Source organism: Gobius niger, assembly GCF_951799975.1.
Source record: "Gobius niger genome assembly, chromosome: 11".
In the NCBI taxonomy this organism is placed as follows: domain Eukaryota; kingdom Metazoa; phylum Chordata; class Actinopteri; order Gobiiformes; family Gobiidae; genus Gobius; species Gobius niger.
The window spans coordinates 26,240,214-26,246,220 of record NC_136862.1 but is presented as its reverse complement, the minus strand read 5'-3'; positions in this window follow the sequence as shown (position 1 = coordinate 26,246,220).

The following is a 6,007-nucleotide window of genomic DNA, read 5'->3' as shown; positions in this document are numbered from 1 at the left end:
CACCCAAGAAGGCAATTGCTTGGTCAAAATCCTTCATGATTCCAGCGTTCTTCTCCATCACTTCCACCCTCTCCCACACATGGTTATAAGATGTCACTGTTGTGCCCTTTGATCAGGCACTTTTACTGATTCAGGTTGAATCAACAAAACTGAGTACAAGCTGTCATTTTGCATTTTTAATGCATTTTAGATCTGGTTTACTTGATTACTATATTGTGAGGTGCAATAACACCTGGAGCACTTGGACATCTGTGCAGTAATATTGTCGAAGTATTCCAGGTGTTATTAAGCCTCACATTATAGTGCCCCTTTTATAAATATCGACACCTCGGTTTGGTCTATGATAGTAGCTATAAATGGAGTGACCATGTTGACTTTCTGTGTGGACAATTAACTCAAGTATTTGACAATTTGAAGGGAAGTAGCAATAGTTTTTTGAGTACATTTGATGAATTTTGACACGTGGCTGTACCATCAGTACAAACAGCAAGTTATGTTGTAGCCAATGGGGCAATGGTTAATGCCACTGTTGCAACACAGACAAGTGTCCCACAGTCCAGTGACTATATTAAAACCTCTAAAGCTTCTCATATTAACTCTGCTACAGCGGCACGTACATTGCTTAACTGTCATGTTAAAACCACCTCTGATGAGCCAGCTTCTGATTCTTTAGTACCACCGCCCACCATCTCAGTGTTGGACTCATTCATGTTGTTCAGGATAATGTGACTTTAAATAAGCTTCCTCCACCTGAACTGTTTATTTTCACGGGCAATCCTATTGATTTTATTAGATGGAGGGCGGCATTCAAAACTTTTAATTGGCAGAAGAACTGTTGGACCACAGGAAAAATATACTACCTTAAAATGTTGCTGTACATGAAATGTCGCTGTGATAATGATCGTGACAGGAATGCAAGGAATATGTTAAACATTAAACGTTTTAGGCAACCTTCGGCCGGGCCTCGCTAGTCTCCACATTTGATATTCTGAGATTATGAGTGATTACAAAGAAATGTCCAACCCGTCACACAGTTCAGCTGTAGACAAGTGGTTCCCAACTCATTCCAAAAACTATGGCCACTACAAATGTGTAAAATAATGAATATACTATTATATACTACAACGGCAATATGTTCGCTAAACTCAGGGAATAGAGTTAAAGAGACAGTGGAATAAGTATGGATAAATATTAGGGGTTCAGCTCTCACGGTTCAGTTCACAGTGCAGGACCCGTGGTTTGGTGCATCACGGTGCAAGTGCAATCTAAAAAATAATAAGTTGGTTTTGAAATGAAATAGCCTAATGATCGTTGTTAGACAGTATTTATAACCTTACAATACAATTGGCAATGCTTTCAAAGCTGCTTTAGAATGAAATGTATCTGGGCTCACAATACGCGAAAGCAAAATAGAAAACAAATGGTTCAGCAGCAAAGTAAAAAAAAGAAAATAACTACGCAGTGCAGGCCATGCGCTCGTTAAGTGGTAGTTTCATTTTTCGCTTTTACTCACACGGAGGATACATCAGTCGGAGCAGCGCGTTTGATTAGAGGCTCGTGTTTGAGCAGGTTTTGGGCAATGTTTTGCGTGTACTTTTTTTCGGAGACAATGCTTTGGAGACGGAATACGGCCAGGATTGGATCTTACGCATTTGTCTGCGTCTCTGACATTACGCAGCACTGGATCTATAATGAACCACAGCCTCGGTCACTGCAGGAGAGACTTAAACAAAGTCACGCAGATGTGTTTTGGAGGATGTAACTGTACCTGTGCGGAGCGTCTACAGCTGCAGTTTAGGGTGAGTGACGATGGCACACGAGCACACATGCACACACACGCACGCGCACACACACACACACATACACACACACGTACGCACACACGCACACACTGCCCTGTTTGGATGCGCGCACACGCACGGCAGTCAGATCTCGTGCACTCGCGTTTTTGTGACGGCGGGTTGTCCTCGGACAGCAGCACCGCGGTCCATATGGACCCGTGGTCAATGCCCGCGGCCGGTGGGACCGTCACGTGGGGGCCGGCCGCGGATGTAATAATAATAATACGAGTAATAATGCATTAGTCTCATATAGCGCTTTTCCAGACGCTCAAAGTCGCTTAACAATTTGGTGCATTATTCATTCACCCCATAATCGGTGACGATAAGCGAGGCAACCAGTCTGCGCACATCAGCCCCCACCACCAACCACGCACACACTCACTACTCTCGCCAGGCTTCCTGGTGTTCCCAAACGGTCTCCCATCCCAGTCCTAACCAGGCCCTTCCCTGCTTAGCTTCCGAGGAACGGTCTCCCATCCCAGTCCTAACCAGGCCCTTCCCTGCTTAGCTTCCGAGGAACGGTCTCCCATCCCAGTCCTAACCAGGCCCTTCCCTGCTTAGCTTCAAAGTCGGTATGGGAAATAAACATGGCGGCGCCCATGGCGGCGGCCATTGAGATTGCGGTTTCTATTATAGATTATAGATTCAAACAGCAACTCTTCAAGGGATACAGTGGGTTGCCATGCAATGGACAGTAAACCAATTGCATTCAGAAGTTGCCTGATGACTTCTGAATGATCACATGTTGACCCAATGACTAAATAGAGTCTATCGGTAATGTGATCTCACTTCAAATGCTGTTAAGAGACTATTGTGGAGCAATAGCAATTCAACTTCTGAAGGCAATTGTTTGCACTAAAAGGAAAGGGGGGCCGGTACTTTGCACATCACACTTTTCAGATTTTTATTTATAAAAAATATTCTAAATGTATAGATTTCATTTCACGATTATGTGTCACTTAGTGTGTGTCTTTCACATAAAATTTCAATTAAATATATCTGTGTTCCATAGTGTGGCAAAATGTCGAAAAGGTGACGGGGAGCCGATGTATATGCAACCCACTGTCAATACCTGGCCACAAATTCATAGAAAGGAAGCAGAGGGACTTAGATATTATTCAGATTTCTTGATTACATGTCTGGAAGCTATCTTCATGTCGAAGGCTCGGAAATATTAAATGACTGCGAACAGAACCAAATATTTGTTTCAAAACTTCCCGACTGGGTTATAGTAAATTGGAATAGACAAGTCACTCAAAGCCTTCTGGACACTAATATTTGTCCAAGTTTTAAGGATTTTGTTTCATTCTAGACACTTGAAGCAACAATAGCTTGTAATCCTTACATCACTCGATGCTCTTCATTCTTCCGAAATGGATAAACTAAAGGCTGCTTTGACTACTCATACTTCCGCACTCTGTAGGCCCTTCCAGCAGCAACATCCTTGTCCTTTCTGTTAAGAGACCAATTTGGACCTAAAAACTGATAAAAATTACGTTTGCCTGTAGTGTCTCACCTTAATCCAATAAGGTAGATTTGATCACAATATGTCAAAGAATACTGTCAGACCTGTGTTAATCTTCAAAATAAAACACAAATCTAGTCACTTAATGGCCCTTCACTTGAGTGTTCAACGCGCACTGATCTGACCAAACAAATAAAATAGAGACAATATTTATGAATGAATTTATTGTCTTATACAGTAGCAACAATGCTACATAAAAACAATGTTCCTTCAAGTGTAAATGACTACATTTCCGTGGCCTTTATTCAAGTGTGTATCATGCACAATCGTTCATGTGTTTTTAATATTATTCCGGTGCAGAGAGATTACAGAGGTGGAAGAGAGGTTGATTTGCAGAAGAAAAAAGACACAAGACGGTGATTTCATTTGCATCTTATAACTCACATGTGAATACAAAGGGTAAAATGGCAGACTAAACTATAAAAATTACAATTTTGTCTCCACGTGATCTATACTGCTTGTTTTCTGTCGGCCCAAGCAGGGGAACTTTATCCTGTTAAAAAGACACAGAGAGAGCGAATGAAAATAGCTGGTCATAGTGCGTTAATATATCAAAGATATCCAACCTTTTGTTGTGTTGCATGTCTTGAATGGTTTCAGGTAATGGTTGTCTGACAGTCTCTGAAAGGAACAAGGCCCCAATAGCCGATCCAACGGCCAGTGTCCCCATTACAATGGGAGGTAGGAATGAAAAGTACAAACCTGAGAGATAAGCATAAGCAAATTATACAAAATGGCCGCCTCTGCTCCTCCTGGCTGCACACATTTGTTTGTATTTATATAGATCCCATTAGCTGAGAGCAATAAGCAGTCAGCTAGTCTTCCTGGGTCCATTCCAAAACAGCTTGAACATATTTATACAAAATATATGCATATATGCAGTATAAAAAAAAAAAATCATAATACATAACATTCAAAACACTTTTAGTCGAATACCAATGCCCAATGTATCCTTTAATTTAGATCCGTGACAGAGTAGAATACTTGGGTTCTCTACTAGTTTTTTTTTTGGAGTGACCAAGAACAAGTCTTGCAGCTTTGTTTTGAAACACTTGTAATTTTGCAAGATCTTTGTGAGCAGCAGAGGACCACACTTCAGAACAATATGAAGAGTGGCAAGTTTAAGACTTGGTCATTATTTCTTAAGTGTCAGGTTTTACATCATCATCATCTTTTCTTGACACAGCAATGGCATGTCTCATCTTATTAACAGCAGCAGTTTGGCTTTGTCTACTTGGTCTATACTTTCCCCAGCAACCTTTAAATTTAATTTAGGTCCACGGGTCAGCTTTTGTTTTGACCTGATTATCACACCTATAAAATATATATTATTCAGGCTTAACTTACTACCTTTAACCCACTCATACACCAGGTCCAGTTCACGAGATAGAACATCATTACTTTTGTCCCATGAAGCAGCAGGTAAGCAGAAAAGAGAAGAGGTCCCAAACCACTACCTTGGGGTAATCCACATACTAGACTTTTAATGTGAGACAGAAAACCATTGTAAAGACTTCAGAGTTCTATGAGAGAGACAACTTTGCATGAGTAAAATCATCTCAGTAGCTTTCAATTAGCAATCATATTTACTCACTCAGTTGTATAATGAATGGAGCTATGCAGCTTCCTATTCGGGCCCATGTGGAGCAGACTCCTGAGGCTGTATTCCTGAGCACCGTTGGGAAGACCTCGGCAGTGTAGGCAAACAGGAAATTCGTAGTGCCCACCATGCAGAATTTACCAATCATCTCCAATGTGACGGACAACCATCGTAGTGCTGAGTCAAAAAGGCATAAGTTACAATCATGAGTCTGTATAGGCTGTAATACAGGCCGATGTGCAGCACTGTGACGCTCCCCCAGAAAGCACAGTAGATAGTACATGTGGTGTACACTTTCTGGAATTACAAAGATAAACCGGCAGTGAATATGAAACTGCTCCATGAGTTTATGTCCTGTTGTTCCTACTGTAACCTGGCTCCCTATGTATGCTCAGGTAAAAATCTTCCACATCAGTAATTTAGAAGATAAAAATTCCCCAGGTAATTCTGCAAACTCCGAGGTCCCCAGATGATTCGAGTCCCACGCAAATTGACATGTCGGAGTTTGGAAAGTTTTTAACCAGCGTAATAAAGTATAAATATGGTTAGAAACTTGGTTGCTCCTAGCTTCACCTTGTTTGGAGCAATAGGAACATGCTGGGAGAGGCCAAATACTAACAACATCTTTGGTCGTTGTGTGTGACTTATTTTTGTCAAACCATTACTCCAACTTAAATGTTGTTTTTTTCATACATTTAAAAATGTAGAAAAAGAGAAAAACGAAGACATTACAGAGGTGAACCAGAAGTACAGCCCTGTTACCATAGTAACTTTAGGCAGACCAAAATGGAGGAAAGTTTGGATGCATTTGGTTTAAGTTCAAACGGAGGAGGCTGTTTAAGAGCACATTGACTCGTTGACTGCCAATGCCGTCTTTAAACGTCAATTAGGTTTTTCAGTGAGAACAGCTGCAGCAAAGCCTTGAGCATGTCTGGTGTGAAAATCTTAGGCTGTATCTGAATGTCCACACTATTCCCTATATAGTGCACTATATAGTGGATACACCATTTTGTAGGGGTCTCCGAATGTCCAGAGAGAAAA